Below are 26,850 nucleotides of genomic sequence, written 5' to 3'. Positions count from 1 at the left end.
TGTTTGTGTTATCACTCTTATCACAAAGTAACTAGATTATTATACTTCAATTACTTCTTTTTTTAAACATTAAAATATTTTATTATTCTTATTCTTTGATATGTTTATATGATTGAGTGCAAGGGTAATTATAATTCTTATCTATTATTATTATTATTATTGACATATTAATTTTATAGTAATATATAAATAAATTGCATATCTTTGTGTTATCACTTTTATCACAAAGTAACTAGATTATTATACTTCAATTACTTTCTTTTTTAAAACATTAAAATATTTTATTATTCTTATTCATGACACTTCAAGAAGACATGAAGAGACTCAACAAGAGGAAAGAAAGCTGAAGGAAGTAAAAATCCAAGAAGGATATCACATCAAATTCAGGCACCTATAAGGTATAAATACCATGCATTGATGTCTCATGTAATGAATTCTGTATAACCTTCAAGTTATGAAGAAACTAAAGAATATAAAGAATAGAGAGATGCATTGGATTAACAATATAACTCTATAATGAAGAATGTCACAAGGTAATTAACAAAATCATTTAAAAATAAAGTTCCCGTGGGATGCAAATGGTTATATAAATGAAAGTTTAATGTTGATGGCCGTATCGATAAATATAAAGCTACATTGGTTGCAAAAGGTTATTCACAAAAATAGGGATTTGATTATGAATATAAATTTTCACTTGTAGCTAAGTTGAACACAACTAGAATCATGGTTATATTAGCTACAAAACATAATTGGGGAATGCATCAGTTATATTTCAAATCTTATTTTTTGATTGTGAGTTAAAATAAAAGGTTTATTCGGTTCATCCTGAAGGGTTTGTAAAGAAGGGACAAGAGCATCTTGTTTGCAAGTTAAATAAAGTTGTATACAGTTTGAAACAAGCACCGAGATCTTGGTATGTGAAAATTGATTCTTTCTTTTATGATTAAGGTTTTGTGAGAAGCAAATGTGATCCTAACTTATACATTAGGAAACATGAAGAAAGGGATATTTCTTTGATATATTTATATGTTCATGATCTTATCATAACAAGAAACAAATCCAATTTGATTAAAGAAATTAAAAGTTAGTCATCATAGGTATTTGAGGTGAAGGATCTTTGTGAGTTATATTATTGTTTATGCCTTGAAGTTTGTAGGGAATCTAGTAAGACACTAACCACACAAAACAAATATATAAAGGAAAACCTAAAAAGGTTCAATATGATTGAGTGCGAGGAAATATCTACTACTTTAGAACATAATGCTAAATTGCACAGAGATAGTGGAGCTAAAGAGGTGGATGGAACTTTGTATCATCAACTAGTGGGAAGTATGAACTACCTCACCACTACTAGGGTAGATATGGCATATTATATTAGCATCCTTAGTAAACTCATGACTAAGCCCTTTGAAAGCCACCAGAAAGCAACAAATAAATTCCTTATATATTTGAAAGGAACACATAATTTTAGTGTTGTGTATACTTATTAATTTGATATTTGGTTGGAAACTTATTCTGATTTATATTGGGTTGGAAATCTTTATGATAGAAAATCAACCTCTAGATATGGATTTAATATGCGATTGAGGATCATATCATGGAATAACAAAAAAAAATACAATTATTTCTCTATCATCCACACAAGTTGAATATAAAGCCTTAACCAATGCAACTTGTGAAATTGTTTGGTTAATGAGGATTCTCAAAGATGTTGGAGGAAAACAAAGAGGGTGAACAAATATCAACTATGACGACTATAGTTCCATTAACTTGGCAAATAATCCAATTTATCATACTAGAACAAAACATGTTGAATTCCAACACCATTTTGTGAAGGAAAAGATAAGGAAAAGATACAGTCAAAGGAGATTGACTATGTGTATTCTAATACAAGTCATCATGTAACTGACATCTTTTCCAAGCATCTCAGAAACATGAACTTTGAAATATGTAGGCAACAATTAGGTATAGTGAGAAAATCATTTTTCCATTAAGGATGACGTTAGAATAATGTAGAAACCAAGTGTTATAGAGTTGTAAGTTGTTTGGTTAATGAGTGGTTTTGTGATGGGTTGTACTTATAGGTTGTTGAATTGGTTTAATTCATATTTAATTCTATGAGGTGGTTTCTTTGTTTTCTATGTTATTGTCTATTTCTTAAAACATCTTGTCTGCTCTATAAAGGGAATATTTCACCTCTATTTACAATATGCATGTCAATCTAATGTTTTTCAAATGGCTTAAACATGAAAATGAATCTATTTATTACAGCCTAAAATTTGACTCTTAGTGTAATCATTTATATTCACAAAACGGGGTATTTATTACGGCACAATAATATATGTAAACTATAATAAAAAAATAAAAATGGATATACATGTTTAGATCGTCTTAATTAAAAGTATTATAACACAACATGAAGTAGATGTGGTAAAAATATTTCGCCCTTACTCTTTAGTATAAATAAAATATTTCAAGTAAAGTAATTTAATTTTATATTAATTTTAGAAAAATATAAAGTAATTTAAAAAAAATAAAAAATAAAAAAAAACTTATATTTTCACTTTTTAGTGTGAGGAAGAAACATAATTATTATACTTCTTAGAACTGATTCAATATAAAACTTATATAAATTGTTTGAATATATATATAAAGAGAGAAAGTTTAAGAAAGATATATTTTAATGTGTATGTTAAGAATAATAAAATATTTTGATGTTTTAAAAGAAAAAGTAATTGAAATATAATAATCTAGTTACTTTGTGATAAGAGTGATAAAACAAAGATATGTAATTTATTTATATATTACTATAAAATTAATATGTCACTATTAAAATCATTAATAATAATAATATTAGTATTAATAATAATAATAATAAAATACAATATCATTACAGATAAATTATTTCAATATATAAAATTAAGTAATATTGAAATGTATTTAAAAATATAGTAATAACAACAAAATAATTAACTGGACAAGGTTCATAAATAAAGTATTTCAATGCTTATATTAAGTAAGATGTTTGAATCATGATTATGTATATATTATATATGGTTTAAAAATGAAAAAATAAATAAAAAATCCCATGATTAAAATATTTGGAGTTTCTTTTTATGGTATATTTTGATCCCTTTTCAAGTATGTTTTTCGATTAATTTTATTTATAATTTATGAATATTTTTTAGAGTTGTAAGATTAAGCTATGTAGTGTGCACAATCCAACTGCTCAATGGGATTTTCAAGATACTAAATTCATTTATGCATTCAAAAATGAAATATAATTCTAGAAATGTTATTCATTTTCTTACTATAACTAACAATATTATTTTATTTAGAAAGTACTTTATTTTTATTTTAAAAAGTCACATGTCAACTTCATGTTAAGCAATAACTAAATCACACATAGCCTTTATATTGGGCAATCCTTTCGCCCAATAAAAACCTAATAAATGTAAGTGGCTTAGGCAACAAAAATATCTATTAATAGAACCATTAAAAGTTAATAGGTACAATTTGTCAATCTTAACAACAAGAAGATGGGGAACTAATTAAAATTAGAATTATATCTCTTTTATAATAACATGATTTACGAGAGCCATGACTTTTGATCCTTTTATTTTAAATTAACATTATCAAGATATAAAATCAATAAATAAGTGATTAATAAATACATTAAACAAGATTATTTTTTATAAATATCATAATATATATTTTTAAGTAACAATAAGATTATTTTTTATAAATATGATAAGATATTTTTTAAATAAATATGGTAGGGAAAATCTGTTAACATTTTGGTTTTTTTAGTTTTCGATTACATACAAAATAAATAATAAAAATATATGATTAAAATAATGAGTTTTATATTATATAATGAAACGAAATCCTATTCTTTAATTATTAAAAAAACAAAAATTGTTTAATTTGAAAATATATATTTAATTTTTATAATAAATTAAGGAAATTAAAAAAAATGAAGAGGATGATGAGAACTTCAATTTTAAACCCTACAACTAAAAAATATAAATCGGCGATTAGTGATTTTAATGGGACTCGCTTCAAGATAACATAGTTCTAAGACTACTATGTAGTTGAATTTTCTATTTCTTTATGGTATTGAGTATGGTATTAATTTTTCTTTTAATTGTATATTAATTTATTTTTGACCAAAATAATTTGTCTTTTATCTATAGTTTAATATTAGGAATTCAATTTTTATTATTTTTTATAATTATTTAAATTTATTTATCTGTAAACTAATTGGTTGAGATCTTATTATAAGATTTTTAGTAACTTTTTAATTTATTAGTTGCTTTTTTGTTTTGTTTTGTTTCTCTTTTATTTAATTTTATGATTTTTTTATTATTATTAATTTTATTATTTGATTTTATGATTGATTTTTTATTTTATTTAACTTTATGATTGATTTTATTTATTTATTTAACTATATGATTTTTTAGAAGTAAAGGGGAAATAAGAAAGCCTATGATTTTATATTTAACTTTTATGAAAAAACCTTTAAAAAAATCAATATTAATTGTGATTTTCTAAATGATTCGTGATCTAATAAATTTTATTAGAAAATTGTTAATTTTTAATTTTCTATTAAAACATAATATATAAAATCCACATCAATATAAAATAAAATAATCTAGATTTTCATATAAATTGAATTAAATATTTTTTTTTTCTTATTTTAATTCCAAAGACAACAAACTAAGCAAGACTGTTGGGAAGGAAACAAGTTTCCATTTACTTGTAGGGACATATAGGAAAATTTCCAAATTTTCCATAAACATTATCTTGTCTCTGAAGATTATGAATTTATCTAGTTTTCCCCTCGATAAGATCATTACCAACATTTGGATAGGTTTCTATATTTTGAATGAATTATCTAAAAGCATATGTAACATCCAAATCACAATAGCTGAACTATTTTATTTTGTGTCTTTTGTAATTTCATAGTTCAAATTCAAATTTATTTTGGTACTTATAAAGTATATTAGACATATTCATGGCAAGTATTGGTCTCTTGTATGTATGCTTTAATTGGTCCACCAAATCGTTTTCAACATTTTTTGATTTACTTAATTAATTGAGTTAATTCACACCTTCACTTCATTTTCAACCATTGACTTGATTATAGGGATTTCACTAATTATAGGGATTCTACTCGGCTTTGATAATTCAGTTTTCCTTCGTAGTTTGAAATGTAGGCAATGCTACTAAAGTGACCTTTTGTCCTCCTTAGCTTTATTTTGTTAGTCTTGATCTATGATTCATTTGATATTAGATAAATCAATTTTTCAATCAATTTTCATCACAATTTACATGAACAATGAAGGATTATAAAGTTTTATTGCTTTTACTTTCAAACTGTTTTATATTTTTATATGACATCTATCATTGTAATTTGTAACTATAATTTACTCTAATTTCTCTATATTTAAACTAAATAGTGTATCACTCATTAAAATTATATAATTTTATTATAGTTTCACCTTTCAACTATCCAAACTCCAATTTCCCTATATTTAAACCTTGTTAATTTCCGTTGCATAAAATATTCCATATTCATGTAATGATAATTAAAAGATTTATTTTTCGCCTAAAAAATTGTTCCACCGTATTACCCATTCATGTCCTCATATCAATTCATCATGCTAAAAATCAATAAACAATGAAATTATCGAACTGTGAACGTCTTCAACTATCGTCACTTTGCGAGCGTACGAATCTCCTGCCCTTAAGTTAACAACTCTGCCACAGGTAAAGTTGGCAGCGATCCTTCAACAAATGTGTACTAAAAAGGGTCAAATTTTTAAATAGCTTAGCTATTCTGAATGTAATGAACATTGACAATGTGCAAATTTTCAAAAGGAGACTTATATTTCAAATTTCAATGTTATATCCATTGTTTATGGTATCATATTTCAAATTTCAATGTTATATCCATTGTTTATGGTATCAGGGTGGGTGAGTGGCAGTTGTGCTAGCTGTTACACCATCTCCATTTTCAATGTAATGCGTTTATCATCTTCAAGGAGTTGGAGTGAGTGAAAACCTTACGTACCGAATATATTGCGGGGGCAAGACAAAAGGTGGAGTTGTATCATATCTGACAAAGAAATTACCACGGAAGAATTATTTAAGTCAAATATTAGGTAATTATATTTCTCATAACTGCAGTCGAGGTTTAGTCGAGAATATCTCTTGAACATTGGGATTTTCAGATTTTTTGCAAATCGCATTTTCCAACGTCATTTATATAATAACAATGAATTACTTCATCCCAAAATATATATAATTTTAATAATTAAAAATTATTATTATTATTTCAATATAAATATAAATATAATTTTTTTATTTATATAATGTTATTAAATTAAAATATTTCAATAAAATATTAATTAAATGAGAAATTAGTCAATTACGATTATTTTTCATGGAAATAATCATAAATGAATGACTTGCTTAATACAGTTGAATCCCAAAAAAATATCTAATAAATAAAAACAATTATAACTTTTTTATGAAAATAAATTTAATAGTGTTATTAAAAACGATTTAATTGTAACAAAATATTAATTTTCCTGTTAATATTATTTAAATTAAAATTATTTAAAAAAATTATTAAGAAAAATTAATATAAAAAATAGCTTAATAATTTAAACCCTAATAATATTTTATAAAAATAAAACTCAACCTCATTTAAAAATAAATCACAATATATTAAAATTTAAAAAAATAAAAATAAATTATAATAATAAACCCTGATAATGAATAATAAGCATTATCAATACCATTTAGTAACTAATTTATAATAATCTTTACGAACTAAAAAATGAAATAAAAATAAAATTATTTCAATACTTTTATAGTAAAGACAAAAATACAGCATCAAGTTAGACATTCCATCAAAAATATATCATCGAGTTAAACATTACATCCCAACCAGATAAACAATCTGAATCACTTCGTCACAAAATCCCAATAAACGAGAAATATGTTGAGTTTCAATAAAATCTAGAAGCATTTTAGAAATTTCTCCAGGGTCTGATTGGAGGAATGGAAATGTGGTCGGTCTGAACGAAAACAAAAAGCTTTTTCTACTTTTGTCCAGAAACTTGCGTACTGGATCTGAGCGGAAAGGGTGGAAGTGTGGTCAGCCTAAAAGATATGGACAAGGATTTTATAATTTATTCCAATAAAGCAGTATGGTTTGGACTCAGAGGTTTATGTGGATCCACCAATGCCGTTGCAATAATGGAAGTGTGCAAAAGGAAATTTTTATGCGTTTACTTTTGCGATACAATTTCACTGAAATTGTGAAATTTTGTTTGTGTTTATTTAAATTGTATTTTTAGATATTTAAATAAATTTTAATGGTTTAAAAGTGTTAAAAGAAGCTTTACAATGGTTAAAAAAATTATTTCATTTTAAGATGCATGAAGTTTTGTTGATTTTTTTAATTGTCACAATGATTTTCAAGGGAATATATTTAGTATATGTTTAGTCTTAATGCTTATGTTGTTGTAGTGTATTCAAGAGTGAGTTATTTTTAGTGTGATTTTTTGGAAGTTTTCTAGATGGAGTTTCTGATCTAATTTCTCTAAAATCCTGTAAGAATTTATTGAAATCACAAGTTTATTTTCTGATCTAATTTTTGTAAAATTCCGCAAGAATTTATTGAAATCACAAGTTTGATAGGTAACCCCTGCACAATGGAAGTCCCAGAGGGTTTTTGAGGGTTTTGAATCCATATATACACTAAAAAAAGATTTCACCTCAATTTTTTCCACCGGAGTATCGGAAGTCCAAAAGTCGCACTAAAGACAACTCCATTAAAGAGTTTATTAAGTTGCATTGAATTTTAATAAATTTAAAAAATTAGATTCATGCCACCTAGCTCCTCATCCACCAATTTCTTAGGGATTTGAGATTATTCCAATTCTAATAAACTCCTCCATGATAAGCTTCTCATTATTATTTATAACATTCATTTATATATAAGCAAATTTTATTTAGTAAAATGGTCTATTATTTTTAATTAGTGGCACCCACCCACGAATTTCCAAGGAGTTGGAGGTTATTCTAATTTTAATAAGTTCATGCATGATAAATTCTTCATTAATTATAACATTTATTGATAATTCATTTTTTCCTAAATTAAAACTCATTAATAACTTTTTTATACATAATTAATCACGTAAATATGTACATTAGTAAAACATTCTTCATGTTACAATAAAAACCTTAAACTATATAAAACACATTAATATTTTTAACATGGTTTACCACTAATACTAAACCACATGGTTTACCACTAATACTAAACCAGGTGGATAGTACTGACTACTCTTTTGGAAAATAACACGTTGGATTGTACTTATGGGAATCTAGACTACTCTTTTGGAAAACAGCACGTTGGATTGTATTTGATAGGAATCTCGCACATAATGTGCGGTCTCTTGTGAGCCCTTAACTGCCAAACATCTAGATATTGTGGACAAGTTCCGGAATACCATGACGTAATGTATATTTGAAAATTTTAGTAACCGACGTAATGTACCTAACCCTTTGCATTGACTCTTGAGGCCCAAACTTCGAAGGCACAAGCACAGCTGATATAAACAAGACTCTCTGTTGTTGTATTCATTGTCGTGTTTCAATCAGATAAATCCTTGCAGAAATGGCTGCCTCCTCAAAAGTTTATCGGAATAAGCGAGAGAGAGAAGAGTATTCGAAGGGTGAACTGATTCTGCCAGATGCGAAGAGAAGCAATACCGGAAGGCTAGTGCATGATGGTGATCTCATAGATTTTGTTGCGAAGATCGATAATGTGGATGCTAATAACAGCAGTCCAGAAGCAACCCAGTCAGTGATTCAGCCAGAGGGCGAGTTCAGGCTCAACGGTGTTATAAAGTGTTTGGAAGATGAAATTGGTTTGAAAGCCCAAACAGATTATAAATTGAAGCCCACCGATGAAAAGGCCAGTACTGATCAGATGGGTTTAACTAGGCAAGGCGAATTAACTGCAGAGGGGACTTTTGAAGCGACCTCGGTGACGTCTGTTATAGCAGACTTCACTTATCACGGTAATGCTTATGAAGACTTTGATTTCTTTGCAGAACATTTTTCTCCCTATGAATTTGGATTCATCATGCAGAGCTACATCGACCCAGAGTCAGGGCCCGATACTATATATTCGTACCTCACGCATGCATATGCTGAGCCCATGGAGCTTTCTTATGGATCTCTGTGGGAGGATGGGAGCTGGTGATCCTTGATTGTTGGGTTTGCAAGAAAAACATAGTCAGAACCAAGAATATAACTTCAGTCCCAACCTATTTGTTGTGAACTGCCGTAACTGAGCCGTGTGTAACTTGCCACTAAAAAGTTGTGGATTAAAAGACGAATGCAGCGCGAAACATTCGTTTTCCTCGAATCTTTAGTTTCGTGTTGTCTAATATTATCTATATTTTCACAAATTGTTCTGGCGATTTTGTATACATTTTGAGAAAATGTTGTGGATAAAGTTTTAACCTCTCTCTCACTTTTTTTTTTTTCAATCCGTGGTGAAACGAATTGTTGATCGACTAAGTTTGACTTGATTCTATTTCCACAATATGCTGTCATAACCCTGTCGATTTCGATCATTTCGGACTTCTAATCAGTTGGTAGATGTGTTATAAAATATTAGGGATTCTTCATATGAGTTTGATTACACTCTCAGTATATCATAAATCAGTATATCATAAATGGCTGAAAGTGACAGGAATTTGGGTAAAAAATCTCAGAAAATCTTGTAGAGGTAGTTTTTAATGGTTTTTAGGGTGAAAATGGATTAGCACCATCAAAAATGTCTAAAACATCTAAAATTTTAAAATATAACAACTATAACTTGGATTTACAAAAATCCTTGTCAGATTTTCTCTAAATATAACAAGAATTTCCATAACTCTCTGGGCAAGTCCTCGGCCTCTTAGACTACACGTTTCAAAAATGTTACATTATAACGAAATATTTATTATTGCAGTTGTTGGCTGACCTTATTTCTGGAGAACATACAGCGATGCTATTTTAGAATTTCTTTATCTGATCGTTCATCGAATGAACTGCGGAATCAATTTTGAAATTGCTGGATGAATCACACTGATTGGTTCGAAATGAGTGGACAAAGGTCTTTCCTCATGTGATTTACCCTGAAATTCTTCTTACAACTATTATGGATCACAGAAGCCTCAATTCAATAATTGCTAATATCGTCGTAATGTAACTTTGCCGTTGAATTTTCGGTTTAGCATCAAAACCAATCCTCCAGCATTGTCATAATAATTGATATTTTGTAATCTTTTTAACGCGTTTTGATTTCGAATATGATAGGGTTCTAATACAAGTTTGGAGGTTATATCGATTCTTTATTATAGTTGCCCACGCAAGCTCACGATTCTATCATCACAAAATATGCTATGGCTAGTTGTTGTTCTTAATTATTCGGCATACTGCCTGCGACAAAAATAAAGATTAAATTTTCCTAACAAAATTAGTATCTCTTCTTATGAATAGAAAATTTAGTGAGCATGGGTAGGCTTACTTATATTGCTGTTTTTAAAAATAATTTGGAAAATATTTTAGAATTTAATAAACCAGAGTTAGCTCAAAACAAATGATCTTGTTTCTTTCTAAAATCTGTAATTCAATTAAATTTGGGGTTACAGAAGTAGAATTGTTGGAGTAACTCTTTCTTGCCATATAAGAAATAAAGAATGTTGGCGGCAAACTTATATGGATTATTCGGAGCAAAATAACTAAATTTGACATAACTATTATAGTTTTCTATAGTTATATATGGGATCAAATCAAAATGTACTATAACTACTAAGAAAGTTAGGGATGAACATTTATGAGATTGGTTGGAAGTTGGAATAAAATAAGTAAGTTTGACGTAACCAGTATGGTTACTTATGTATATGGGACAATTTGTAATTAAAATGTAACATAGAGGACTGCTATGTAATTTAGAATTATATTTTATTTTTTAATGCATAAAAGAATTCAGTATCTTGAAAATCTCATTGAGCAGTTGGATTGTGCACACTACATAGCTTAAGCTTACAACTCTAAAAAAATCTTCATAAATCATAAATAAAATTTATCAAAAAGCATACTTGAAAAGGGGTCAAAATATACAATAAAAAGAAACTCCAAATATTTTAATGATGGGGTTTTTAAATCTATTTTTTGATTTTTAAACCATATATTATATATACATAGTTGTGATTGACACATCTTTTTTTTTTTTTTACAAGAACGGTTATGGGATTTTATTAACTGGTTGGCTAACAGCCTCAAAATCGGTTACAAGAAGAGGAACAAAAATCTGCATGACTGTCCAACAGAAGGAAAAATTCTCCTACTCTTTTCAGCTTCCTTTTTTTACAATTGAAATAATGAGCTTTGGCTGCTAATTTCCCGAGCTGAAAGATACAAACAAACTGCTGTAATAAAAGGCAATAAAACATGGCTCTTTAAGGGATTGGGTCCCAACAGGTTTCCTTGTCTCTGAGAATTGTGCCGGCGTCTAAGAGAACAGCCTTGTTTGCCTCAATATCCGCTTCTTTGTTGTTGATTCTTAAGACATGAAAGTAATTCAATTTTAGGGACTTGGTCATGCTTTTGATCCTTGCAATAATCCTTGCAAGTTGCAGATCAGCTGGCTTGGAATTGTTCACCACTGTACTTATGATAACCTGGGAGTCTCCAAAGACGTTTGCCTCCTCAAATCCTAGCTCTTTGAGGAGTTTGACACCTTGAAAGAGGGCCATCGCCTCAGCTTGTATACTTGAGGAATGGCCTAATCCCCAAGCAAATCTGTGTGGAGGAGAACCTTCTGGATTGATGATAAACCCTCCCACGCCAGCAATTCCTGGGTTCCTTTTTGCTGCCCCATCGAAGAAGAGAGAGGGAAGAGGTTGATTGGACAGCCAGTGCTGGAAGTCTTCTTCGTTTTTCCTGATTTGCCATTTTTTGATGGATGGCGGGGAGCTGCTCAATTTTTGGAATTTGAAGTTGAGGGCAGATCCTAAATCTCTGTCCTGCTGATTTAGATCTAGATCATCCCCTTTGTCTGCCAGCCACTCAGCTAGTTGGCTTTTCACTAAGTTGACAACTAATCTGTAGTCCTGTTCCTTGCTCTGGAAAATTCTTCTGTTTCTTTCCAACCAAACTTGCCAACTGATAAATTTAGGTAGAGCACTCCACGCTGCTCTGATTGTTTTGTTTTTTGGGGGTGAACCTAGATATCTGGTCATCCAACCTGCAAACAGATCCAAAATCGAGGTGGGGAAATCGAACTTGTAGTTCCAGGCCTCAAGAAGATCCTGCCAAATGGAGGTTGCATACTTGCACTTGATAATGAGATGGAGGGCGGTTTCTGAGTTTTCTTTGCACATCATGCATCTAGAGGGGCCATGGATGCCTCTTTTCTGGAGCTTGTCTTCTGTGAGGATTTTTTGATGGCAGAGGAGCCAACAAAAGTGATCAATTTTTGGAATTGAAGGGATTTTCCAAATACCAACCCAGGGGGCAGGATTGGGGCGGACATGGGGACGTTCCAGACACTTGATATACCCCTGAGCTACTGTGTAGCCTGCACGCATTGAGCCCCATCCTCTCACGTCCTGCCTGCAAGCGTATGTGGGAGCCAACCCATGCAAGTTCGAGTAGAGTGTGCCCAGCTCAGAAGTCAGTGCGGGAGGAATAGGAAGCTGCTTCCAACCCGCCCAGGCATCGTCTTTCCAAGTTGACACATCCTACAGAGTGTTAATATTATGCTCAGATGTCCAACGCATCAGTTCTGACATGCCTCTCAGCTCAGCCAGCGGAGGTCTGCCCAGGATGTTGTCCGTCCACAATTGAATTCATTTGCCATTGCCTGGGATCCAATATGCATAGTTGCTTATCAGTGGGCCTATTCTGTTAATGAATAAACTGAGAGGAGTTCTGAGTTCGTTTTTTGGCTGTTCCAGGCATCTGAGCCTCGTGCCTCTAAAATATTTTCTCCACAGAGCTACCTGAACCCAACCTGGATTAGGTGCTATGATTTTCCATATTATTTTGGCTCCCATGGCTAGATTTTGAGCTCTGAGGTCTTTGAAATTTAATCCTCCCTCATAAATAGGTTTGGTGACTATTTCCCAATTGACTAGGGAAATCCTCTTCTCGTTATTCTTGCCTCCTTTCCAGAAGAAGTGTCTGATTAGCTCCTCCATCTTTTTGATGATTCCCACAGGTGCTAGGAGGACTGAGAATTTGAATAATGGAAAACTGCTCAGCACTGCTTTAATGAGCACTGATTTTCCGGCGATATTGAGCCAAGAAGCTCCCCAAGCTTGCATTTTGGTTTTGAATTTGTCTAGCTGTGGGTGCCAGTCCTTGCTCAGGGCCCTCCTGTGGAAAATTGGCAGCCCAAGATACTTAAATGAAGACCAGGAGACAGAGGCTGCGAATCCTAGGCATCTGGCTATTGCATTTACCATTGAAACAGGGGTATTCCAACAATAAATGTTACATTTTCCCTTGTTTAAAATTATGCCTGAAATCTTATTGTAATCATCTAGAACTTCTTTAAATTGTATAGCTGAAGGAAGAGAAGCAACCCCCAGCAATATTGTATCATCCGCAAAGAGGGCATGACTGATATTTTTTTCCCCTCTTGCCATGCAGAAGCCAGTGATTTCATGCTCTTGTTGCTTTTTATCTATGTTGAAACTGAGGACAGAGGCCTGAAGGACGAATAGGAGGGGTGAGAGGGGACATCCCTGCCTCAGTCCTCTAGAGGCTTTGAAAAACTCCGCCACCCTACCATTCACCAGGGGGCTATCCAAGGTTCTGAAATGCATGCTCTGACCCAATTGATGAAAATTTGTCCGAAACCTAGTTTATGGAGCACATCAAACAAAAATTTATGCTTAACACGATCAAATGCATTTGCAAGATCTACTTTAATAGCCATACCTTTTTCCTTTCAATGGAGGCTGGAGTGGATTGCCTCTTGGACCAGCACGAAGTTATCTACCAGCTGTCTACCCTGGATGAATCCTCCTTGGCTGTCGGGGATGATTTTGGGTAGAATTCTTTTCAACCTGTTAGCTATCACTTTGGTTATGAATTTGTACCCAATATTGCATAAGGAAATTGGGCGGAATCTGCTGAAAGAGTTTGCTCCTTTCTCTTTGGGAATGAGGGCAAGAAAGGCTGAATTTGTACCTCCTCCAATCTTCTGGCAGTCTTGGGACTTTTGGATCATTTTGAGGAACTCCTTCTCAATGATCTGCCAACAAGTTTGAAGAAATCTGGCCATGAATCCATCAGGTCCCGGGGCTTTGTCGGGATCCATTGTGAAAAGGGCCTCCTTGACTTCCTTGTGAGTGATTTTGCTCTCAAGAATCTGATTCATTTTGGTGGTGATGAGGTTAGGAACAACGTTTAACAGGTGGTCATTATACTCAGTTGATGTCTCCTCCCTGTACAGCTTCCCAAAGTGCTCGGAGGCAGCCTTTTTTATGCATGTAAAATCCTTCAAGACGTTGTTTTCTTCTTTAATTTCTGTGATGGAGTTTCTCCCTTTCCTGGCTTGGGCTTGTTTATGGAAAAAGGAGGAGTTTCTATCGCCTGATTTAAGCCAGAGACTTCTGGACTTGAGCCTCCAATATTCCTCTTCTGCCAGGCAGGCCTTGTGGAAGCTTTGCTGGAGCCTGGCCTCCTTTTCCAACTCTTCTTTTGTGATTTCCGCTGCTTCAAGATGGAGGTGTTGGTTTTCTAGCTCGATTTGGATTTTTTTCCTTTGCGCAGCAGGGTTGGGTAGGGTCTTGGCCCAATTTTTTAACATGGCTTTGACTCTTCTAAGTTTTTCCTCCCACACGAAGAAGGCGGATCCCTTGACTGGGTCTTTCCAACAATCTCTGACCCTGTCCATAAAATCTGCCTCTTTAATCCATAGAGAACTGAACCTGAATGGAATAGGCCCCAGGTCTTTGGGGGTCAGTAGTTCCAAGCTAATAGGCTTGTGGTCTGAAATGCTGCTATGAAGGATGCGCGATCTAGCCTCTAATCCAAGGAGCAGGAAGGAACTTTGCACCAGAAATCTGTCCAGTCTTGCGGCTATGTGTCCCGGACCAACCCTCTTGTTTGACCACGTGTACTTGCCAATAGTTGGCTTGATGTCTATCAGGTCCCAATCTTGCATGAGATCTTCCACTGCTTCCCTTGCCGGATCTCTGACAATACTGCCTCCTCTTTTTTCAGACGAGAGAAGAGTGAGGTTGAGGTCTCCCATTATGATTATGTTCTCCAAATTTTCTAGATCTGCCAAATTTTTTATGGCATCCCAACATAATTCTTTTTCACCTGCATTGTTAGGAGCATATACATTGACCAGACTGATAACTTCTTTAGAATCTAGATGCTATAATTTCAACAAAATCCAATGAGTGTTTAGGGACTCAGAGATTAGAGAGAACTTATTTGGATTCCAGAGCGACCCAAGCCCTCTGGATGCTCCACGGGCAGAGGTTGCATGCGTTCCATTATACTTCTAGAATTTTCTGCTTGCTTGGAGGAAGGTTGAGTCCTCCAGTTTAGTCTCCTGGATGAGAAGGATATCCAGGGCTTCCAGTCTTATTAGACTATTCATTTCTTCTTCCTTAGCTTTGGAGCCCATTCCCCTACAGTTCCAGGAGACTATCTTCATTATTTATTCTTGCTATGGAGAGCTCCTATGGAGAGCTCCTTTGGAGCTCTGGGTTTGGATCCTCTTCGTCTTCGGGGTTTTTGCTAGGAGTTTCTCTAGCGTTGGCTGGCTTCCCTGCAGCTTGTCTTTGTAAGTTTCTTGATCCCTTTTTTCCTTTGTTGACATTCGTCCTCTTGTAGATCTTCTGGGGGTAGACTATGAATCCCGTATTTCCCCTTCTTCCTCCAATTCCTCGGACTCTTGGGTTTCCTCCTCTTCTTCTGACATATTCCCTTTGGATCTCTCTGGTACGCTTATGGATTTAGGTGGTGACACTTCTTTCAGGATTTTTGTCTCCTGTGTGTTCATGGCTTCAGATCCCAGGATCTCAAATTTATTCCCTTGGCTTTCCGTGAGTGGATGTTGTGTAGGGCCCGTTTGGGCTCTGGCATTAACATTTGCATTCTTTATTAATGAAGGTTTGGATATTTTGGCCTGGTTCCATCCTTCTTCCTTGCCTTTTTCCTCTACCCCTTTGGACGGGCAATCCCTGACGAAGTGTTCATAGACTTGACACTTCCGACATTTGAATGGCAGTTGTTCATAGTCCAACTTCTGAACATGCATCCAAGTACCTACCATTATTTTGATGGCTTCTGGTAATCCAAACTCCAGATCTACCTCCACACAAATTCTGGCGCAGTCGTACTGGTCTTTGTTGTTAGCCTTGTCTATGAATTTCCCAAGAGTGTTTCTGATATGCTTCTGGGATTCCCAGTTCCAACAGTGAACCGGTAGATTGGGGAGCCTTACCCACACCGGGACTGCAGAAGGCACATCCACCGCCAGATCGAAATTTGGCGTCCATTAGTTTAAATACAGCCCTTGCGGACCCATGAAGTAGGGGCCATTTTTGAAAATCAGATCCTTGTCTTCTTTTTCTGAGAATTCAAATAAGAAATATCCCCTTCCGAGGAAGTACGATGTAACCCTTTTTTTGATCAGCGGAGCCCAGTTTCTAGCAACCCAGTTCTCTATTGATTTCGGGGAGGACCAGAGACCTATAAACTGACCAACTAGAGCGCAATCCACCAGAGATAGAGCTACTTGAATCGGACCTTCAGGAGGGAGAGCGATCTCGAGGATGTCTTCTAGCCGTTTCACGAACTTGGCGGCTTCCACAGCTTTCTTCTTGGGCAGAGAGGCCAACAAGGATTTGAAGGCCTCAGCAGCGGAGGACGGGGAAGGCGAGGAAGGCCCCTGATGGGGATTTGGTTCCTCCATGGAGAGCAGCAGGACAAACCCTAGCCGACCGTAGCCAGAAGCTAGAGCCTTCGACCAAACCCTAGCCGACCACAGTCTGAGGCAAGAGCCCTCGGCGGACCCGCCCGCAGGGATCAGAGAAGTGCAGGAGAAGGCGCGCGCACAGTCTTCTAGATCTGCTCGGTGCGGATCTCGCAGGATGTAGGGCCGAGCGAGCGCGCGTAGAGCTCAGAGCTAGGACCGTTGCAAAACTAATCAAACCTTGAATGTTTGTGATTGACACATCTTACTTAATACAAACATTGAAATATTTTATTTATGAACCTTGTCCACCTTAATTATTTTGTTGTTATTACTCTATTTTTAAATAGAATTCAATATTACTTAATTTTATATGTTGAAATAATTTATATTATTATTATTATTATTATTAGTTTTACTAGTGACATATTAATTTTATAGTAGTATATAAATAAATTGAATATCTTTGTGTTATCACTCTTATCACAAAGTAACTAGCTTATTATACTTCGATTACTTCTTTTTTTAAAACATTAAAACATTTTATTATTCTTAAAAAACACATTAAAATGTATATTTTTTAAACTCTCTCTCTCTCTCTCTCTCTCTCTCTCTCTCTCTCTCTCTCTCTCTCTCTCTATATATATATATATATATATATATTCAAACAATTTATATAAGTTTTATATTGAATTATTTTTAAAAAGTATTTTTTTATTTTTATTTTTTAAATTACTTTATATTTTTCTAAAATCAATATAAAATTAAACTGCTTTACACGTTTATTGAAATATTTCATTTATAGTAAAGAGTAAGAGTGAAATATTTTTACCACATCTACTTCATGTTATATTATAATACTTTTAATTAAAACTATCAAAACGTGTACATTCATTTTTTATTATTATTATAGCCTACATATATTATTGTGGTGGTATAAATATTCCGTTTTGTGAATATGAACAATTACACTAACATACAAATTTTAGGTTGTAATAAATAAATTCATTTTCATGTTAAAGCCATTGCAATGGTGTAGATATATATTTTTGGTGTGAAAAACATTAGATTGACATACATATTGTAGTTAGAGGCCAAATATTCCCTTTATAGAGCAAACAAGATGGTTTAAGAAATAGACAATAAAAAAGACAACAAAGAAACGAAATCATAGCAATAACTATGAATTAAACCAACTCAGCAACCTACAAGTACAACCCATCACAGAACCACTCATTAACCAAATAACTTACAACTCTATAACGCTCCATCTCTACATTATTCTAACATCCGCCCTTAATGGAAAAATGATTTTTTCACAATGCCTAATTGTAGTCTACATATTTCAAAGTTTTATTTCTAAGATGCCTGGAAAATATCTCAGATACATGCTCACTTGTGTCATAATAGACTAAGTCAATCTCCTTTTTGTGTATCTTTTCCTTCACAAAATGGTGTCGGACTTTAACATGTTTTGTTCTAGTATGATAAATTGGATTATTTGCCAACTTAATGGAACTCTAGTCATCATAGTTGATATTTGTTCACCCTCTTTGTTTTTCTCCAACATCTTCAAGAATCCTCCTTAACCAAACAACTTCACAAGTTGCACTGGTCAAGGCTTTATATTCAACTTTTGTGGATGACAGGGAAATAATTGGATTTTTATTGTTATTCCATTATATGATCCTCGATCGCATATGAAATGCATATCTAGAGGTTGATTTTCTATCATCAAGATTTCTAGCCTAGCATGAATCAGAATAATTTTCGAACCAAATATAAAATTAATAAGTATACATAATACTAAAATTGTGTGTTCCTTTCAGATATAGAAGGACTCTATTTGTTGCTTTCCAGTGTCTTTCACAAGGCTTAGCCATGAGTTGACTAAGGATGTTGACACAATATGGCATATCTAGCCTAGTAGTGGTGAGGTAGTTCATACTTCCCACTAGTTGATGTTACAAAGTTCCATCCACCTCTTTAGCCCCATTATCTCTGTACAATTTAGCATTATGTTCTAAAGCAGTAGATATTTCCTTGCACTCAATCATATTGAACCTTTTAAGGATTTCCTTTGTATATTTGTTTTGTGTGGTGAGTGTCTTACTAGATTCCCTATAAACTTCAGGGCCTAAACAATAATAGAATTCACAAAGATCCTTCACCTCAAACACCTAGAACAACTAACTTTTAATTTCTTTAATCAACTTGGATTTATTTCCTATTATGATAGGATCATCAACATATAAACATATCAAAGAAATATATAATTCTTGATGTTTCGTGATGTATAGGTTAGGATCACGTTTTCTTCTCACAAAACCTTTATCATAAAAGGAAGAATCAATTTTCACATGCCAAGATCTTGGTGCCTATTTCGAACTGTATACAACTTTCTTTAACCTGCAAACAAGATGCTCTTGTCCCTTCTTTACAAACCCTTCAGGATGAACCCAATAAACTTTTTATTTTAACTCACATTCAAAAAATAAGATTTGACGTCTAACCGATGCATTCTCCAACTATGTTTTGTAGCTAATATAACCATGATTTTAATCATGTTCAACATAGCTACAGGTGAAAATGTATATTCATAATCAAATCCCTATTTTTGTGAATAACCTTTTGCAACCAATGTAGCTTATATTTATCAATATGGCCATTAACATTAAACTTGGATTTGTATAACCATTTGCATTCCACGGGAACTTTATTTTCCACCGATTTTGTTAATTCCCATGTGTCATTCTTCATTATAGAGTTATATTGTTAATTCATTGCATCTATCCATTCTTTATCTTCTTTAGTTTCTTCATAACTTGAAGGTTCTACAACATTCATTACATGAGACATTAATGCATGGTATTTATACCTTATAGATGCCTGAATTCGATGTGATGTCCTTCTTGTATTTTTACTTATTTCATCTTTCTTTCATCTTTGTGGACTCTCTTCATGTCTTCTTGGAGTGTAATGAATGATTTATGCTTCTTTCTTTGAACAAGTACCTCTTCCTATGATTTTTCTTGGTCATGTCAAAACTTGTATCTATTTAGACATAATCATCACTATCATGCCATAAACTAGTATTGTTCATTTTATAACCATCAGATGTTAGGAAGAAATACTGAGTTGTGTGGGCGGGGGAGGAGAGGGTGGGGGGAGTGTATCAATATATTTAAAATCACTTTAACTTTTCATTTTATATTTTGATATTTGTATGCTATTGTCATTCATGAAACCTGTGTATGTACATGACTATGGTAAATGCAAACCGCGTACAGTACTTCATTATGTCATTATCCATTAATTAAATAGTTATCATGAGCAATAAGAGCAGAATAAACCATCAGACATATGCAACACATGAGAACACCAGGATTTTTAGGTGGAAATCCAATGTGGGAGAAAACCACCATTTTCAACGTTTCTATCTTCTTTCTTGTTATATAGAGAAAATATTCTTACCATCTTGTGCCGGCATGAAATCTTACCACCACATAGGCACCCACTTGCAAGAGGCTACAACCTACACCCATTTTCCAACACCCACTGGAAGGGAGCTATAACCCCCTTGTTATAGCATCATTTAGCACTCCAGTAGTTTCGATGCTCTATTATGGCCTTAGGTATCCCTTTCCCTTACAAACTTGATCATTCATTAAAAAAATAATATTTAGATTTCCGTAAGTGACTCTACCCTTTAAAACATGGATGCACACGTGGGTACCATAAAAAAGAACTAGTGCATATGACTTAAAATATGAAAGAATAAAATGATTTCCTATTTTTTGGGCGGGTTTACGGGTTTCAATGAAATCCCACCTATAGGAGCAAGTGGCCTAACTGAATCAACTGATTTATGGTGGTATTTATACACCTCATGGGAAGGCCTAATAATATCAAGGAGATAATATATCAAAATTATAGTATTTTCAGTCCATAGATCAATTTATGTACCAGGAGTATTCGCTCTGAAAATTTATGAAACGTGGTCTCCAGAGGATACTGAGGGTTAGAGCCTTCAATGAGGAAGTCCAAGCTTCCTACAAGTAGTGGCTGGTGATTTGATCAGGGGGATGGAGCTCCCTTCCAGTAGCAGCTGGAGAACAAGTGAATATTTTAGCCTTCTGTAGGTCGGCAGCTACATACTAGTAAACATATCAGCTAGTACGAAAGCTAGGGGGTTGTAGCTTCCTTCCAGTAGAAATTGGAGAACGAGAGAAGGTTGTAACCTTTTGTAGGTGGGTCCCTGCATACTGGTATGTGTATGCACCAGTACAATATTGTAAAAAAATTATTCTTTATATTAAAAGAAGATAGAGACAACAACAGCAGGTGGTTTTTCTCCCACATTGGGTTTCCACATTAAATATTGGTGTATGTGTGTTTCTTATGTGTGATGGTTTATTATGTTATTACTACACATGGTTACTAATTAATGTTTAATAAAGTACTGATGCACTGATTAAAGATCAACATATGATGAATTAACTGAATCATAGGCTCATTGGATATACGTTGGTTTCCTTAAGAATAGTTGCATGCACACGTGAGTTCCCTTCACTAAAGTAGTGTATATAAATATTATTATCGAAATGAAAAAGTTAATGATTTGTAAATACTAATTCACCCCCCCAGTATTATTTCCAAAAATTCGTATTAGAGTGGGTCCTTTGTTAGAAGCTTGATCGCTTGAAGGAGATCTGTACTAACAATGGGAAAGAAGCAAAATAAGAAAGCACCTCAAAATAAGAAGACATCTTAAAGGAACTGCAACAATGCAAGAGACGATTGGCCATTGTGTGGAAGCAACTCCTCAGATTTAGAATCACCTCATAATGAAGATGAATAATCAAAATAATTATCAGGTATGAATTTGTTGTCCTCTAGTGATACATTTCTCTGTTCATTTGAAGATAATGAATGTGAGGGTGAAACAACTGAATTTTCTCTTATGGGTGAAAGAGAAAGAAATCAAATAGAGGTAGAATTTAAAAATCTCACAGACATAATTAGAGATAAAGAATATCTAATTGATAAAGGGGAATGTTCCTACAAAGAAGAAGTTACCAGATTAAAATCTTAGTTGGAGGAAGAAAACGAAGTAAGGAAGTAGTACAAAGAAAAGGAGGATCAATGCCAAAGGCTGTAGGGTGAAGTGACAGCATTGAGAAATGGAGTGAATGAAAAGGACACAACATCCAAGGAACTTATAGAAAGAACCAACTACTGTGAAGGTCTTCAAGATGTGGTCGTTTCTCTAATAGAAGATCTCAAAATTTCAAATAAGTAGAATGAAGAACTACTCCAAGCATTTGAAGAAAAAGAAAATGAAGTTCTCGAATTAAGGCAACCAGTGGAAGAAGGAAGAAAAGTTGAATAAATCATGAAGAAGTATTATCCAGAAAAGGAAGATAAATATGAGGTTGAGGTAAATATCCTAAAAGGTAAATTAGAAGAAAAGGATAAAATTTTACGATTTCAGGATTGTACTAAGATTTTGGATGATATTCTTAGTAGTAAAAGGTCTCCTGCCATCAAATCTGGTCTTGGTTTTCATGAAACTATTAAAGGTGAATCTAGCTCACAGTTTGAAGCAAGGAACTCTAGTGCAAAATCTAAAATGCTCAACAAGGAGATAACAGGTCAACCCCATCAACAACCAAGGAAAGAAAGTCTTCAAAGAAAATCATTTACTCCTAACTATGGAAGTGTTAATCGATTCTTTCCTCTGATGAATAATGTTGAATGTTTTATATGTCATAATTTTGGACATGTTGTAGCCAGATGCAGAAGTAGAATGGTTCAAGCTAATAATAGTCACACAGAAAGATCATCAACTTCTAGGTACTTTAAGGGAGATTGTTTCTTGCAATATGTTTGGTCACAAAGTCATTGATTGCTATAGAAGGAATATGAAATATATAACATGTTATGCTTGTAACAAGTTTGGGCATATAACAAAATAATGCAGGAGAAAATTTTGGCCAACATACCAAAAGGATCAAACATCATCACACTCCAAGGTATGGAAGAAGAAGGATTTACAGTCAGAAAGATGTGGCATAACTCAGTATATAGACATAACAGATTCAGAAGGAATTGAAAGTATGAAATTACAGTGTCCTAATTCTCATATGCAGTTATTATGAATGCAAGTCATGTATATATGCAACTTGCAAGCTGCACAGTCGCGTATATGTTGGTTTGATGAAGAAGCAGTGGGACAAACTCAGAAAAAAGGGTCTGATATGGTTCAGTCAATTATCAATCAATTATCAATTATCTTTGTTGTTCTGATTGATGATGATTATAGTGTATTAATGATATGTAGAAGTGATTTTGAGCCTCATAAGTTGTTGATGACTTGATGTGTAACTAGTTGATGATGATGCCTTTATGATCCTTACTAATATATGCAATGATCAGATCGGATAGTGAACAATGTGCACAGGTTCAGGGGGAGAATATGCTATTCTTCTAATAATTCATTGTTGGCATTATGTTTAGAAGTCTTTGGTACTTATGTTGTTGAAGTGTTTAAATGATACATCATGCTATGCTGTAGTCATGAGTTTACTATGATGAAATCTCAGATGATACTTATATTGCTTGAGCCGCATAGTTTTTATTCAGATCAGATTTATGGATGATTGTGGATAACCTTTTTGATGATGCATACAGTACGTATGATATGTTGGTTACATGGTAATCTTCATAAGGACAAGGAGAAGTACAAAGCTTGAGTACACAACTTCGTCATTTGATGATGCGACTCATTTATTTTATGTTGCAGTCATCATGCCTTCAAAGAAGCATAAAGTTCATATGGTGGAGTTATGATGCAGGATTCCAATAGTTCTTGGCTCTCACATGGTTGAGGATTGTTGATGTTGATAGTATCAAGAAATCTTGACAAATGACTAAGAAACGATGGTTTGCTAGATAGATATTGCTATATCTTTGATGGATATACATTATGATGATTACTTCAATTGCATATTGATAAATATTGTTGGTTGGCCAAGAGAATGGTGTTATTGCAGGTCTCATGAAGACATAGCTATTTGAAGATATGGATATTTAGAGACATGGTTTACTTAGTCACGTAATGATGATGCCTTCTTACCTTTTGTTGATAGGTTTGATACTCACATATGTTGATGATTAATGCTTATCAGATGTGGGATGTTCCCTAATGATGATACATGGCTCATATATTGAGGGCTCTTGTGGAAAGATCATGCACTTTTTGATGATGATGCTATGATCATAGATGATGAATATGGTGTTTTCACATAGATATGATATGATTTTTTGTTAAATTTCTTGGAGATATGGCATATGCTTAGTTGATTCATGGAAGGTTATGATAAGGCCCTCTCTGATAAGGAAACAGAGAAAGTTGATCTTGATGAGATCAAAAGGATGAGTTGATATCTATATGCGGCATATGTCATATGTTGATGATATTTACATTGGGAAGTAATGATGGACATAAACAGGTCGCTGGCCTAGATGTTGGTGACAGATGCTTATGGAGCAAATCATATATGGTGTATGATAGTTGCTAATGACTATCATGGTCTTGTTTAGATATTTGGTCTTTGTTATAAATGACATACATGTATATCACTTGATGTAAAGGTCATATAAAGGCCCATAATATGTCTTTGTCTGTCATATTCTTTTAATGAGTCCTTTTTGGTCATATGATGTAATTTTTACCTCCACTATGCATGGGAAGGATGATGTAATAGTTGCTATATTTTAGTCATCTATAAACAATTGGTATGTCCCCACTTGGTTGGGTAGATGAGTCAAATTTGGTATATCCCCACTTGATTGGGAGATTGATGTATGTATGAGTGATTGGTGATAGGAAGGTCATACTCACACAGCTGACTTATACAGTCATGTTATTCTTTTAGAAAATATTTTAGTAGACTATGTGTGTGCTTAGGGGGAGCATGGACGGTATACTACATCTCAGCATGTAAAAAGGGGGATTTTAATCAGAGAATTCAACATGTGCCTAGGCGGAGCATGATCAATGTTCATATTTAGCTGTTCAGGTATGAAAGTCTTCATTTTGGTCACCCATTTTCCCTTGATATCAAAGGGGGAGAATATCTTGGTAAGCCCTTTGCCCTTGATGTCAAAGGGGGGGGGGGGGGGGGGGGTATTTTGGTGTTTCTTGTTATCTCTAATAGTTTCTACAGCTTGCAGTAATCAACACCAACATGGTTGCCATCAAGTCCAAAATGGGAGATTGTTGGCATTATTATGCATGTGTTGTGCTTGATGGAAACCCACTTCACCTGTATATGGTAACTAGATGAGTCTAAGTAACTAGATGAATCTATATGAGAGATATCAGTTGTGACAAAATGCATGGAAGTTGTGCTTACAGATGTGACATAATGTAGGGTAGTTCAAAGGAATCATTTTAGAAATAATATGGAAAATCTCATTATAACAGGTTCATTCAGAGGGAACAAAGTAATGGTACAAAATAATAGGATGAAGGAACAAAGGACTATTGATAAGAAGCAAGAAATTGAAGAAAGAGAATGGTTTAAGAAGTATACACTTGTTCAGCTTGTCCAAGTAGCATATACATGCGGGCTCAAGGAAAAGAAGAAGCGAATATGTATGCATGCACTTTCATAGAAGGAAAGGTGCATATGGGATGGAAAATCAAGGTTTTGGTCTAAGGTATTGTTCTGAGGTTTTGGTCCTAGGTATTGGTGTGAGGTTTTGGTCCGAGGTATTGGTCTGAGGTTTTGGTTCGAGATATTGGTCCTAGGTTTTTTGAACTGAGGTTTTGGTCTGAGGTTTTGATCCGAGGTATTGACAAAGGATCTAAGTATATAGGGAGGATAAGATTAGAGGGCTAAGTGCACAAGTAATGAATATCTTATGAAGTGTTAGATCAAAAGAAAATATGCATGTTATGGGTTTATGATGCTTTGCTTCATCTAGACTAAGTATGCACCTGAGTGTTTGATCATGGATGAGATCTAATGATGAATCAAGATCATAATGACTTATCATTATGTGATCTCATAATGGATATGCTAGATCTGATTGCTAACACATGTTTTATCCATTATATGAGATAATCTGGGTATGTCTAAAGTCTGGAATTACAGCGAAGTTATAAGTAAGTATTTGCAGATCTATACGCTAGTTTGCTTTCGTGAGGGTGCGTATACACGCTAGTTCGGCTCTTCCAAGTAGCGTATGGAAAATAAATCTTGATGTTCAGGGATGATTTCTCTATCAGATCAATGTTGTTTTTTTACTGTTGTTTGTCAATGATGTCTTCATTAGATCTGAAAGTAAAGTTGATTGTATAAGGAGATTGAGTTTGGTTGATTGATTGATTGAGAAAGAAGGGTGATCCTTGTTGCTATCTATTTAGAACTCTGTAATATGATAGTAGATCTTCATAATGTCACTGATTGGTACAGTTTGTGGTTCAAAGGTTTTATGATTTAGTATCTTTATAGGTATATGCAGGTTGGGCTAAAGGAAGTAGCATATACACGCAGGTTGGCTTCATTGAAGAGGTGTATACATTCTGACACATGACTTTTGAGGTTACAGTTGGTTCTACTTGTTGATGTAGTGTTCTAGGTTCAGATTTGTGTACTGGTTATAGTGATTTGTCTGTTCCAATTGATTGGTTGAATTTGATTAAGTTTGAATGAATGGTTGATTCAGTTGTGTAAGAGGTCCAGTGATTGTTTGATTTAGTATGTCACAAGTTTCATTGATTGATTGATTCAGAGATTGATGATTGGGATTCAGTTATA

Source organism: Pinus tabuliformis, chromosome 4_2, assembly GCF_031772625.1.
Source record: "Pinus tabuliformis cultivar Carrire ecotype Pingquan chromosome 4_2, CPIR1, whole genome shotgun sequence".
Classification (NCBI taxonomy): domain Eukaryota; kingdom Viridiplantae; phylum Streptophyta; class Pinopsida; order Pinales; family Pinaceae; genus Pinus; species Pinus tabuliformis.
This window is presented reverse-complemented; position numbering follows the sequence as displayed.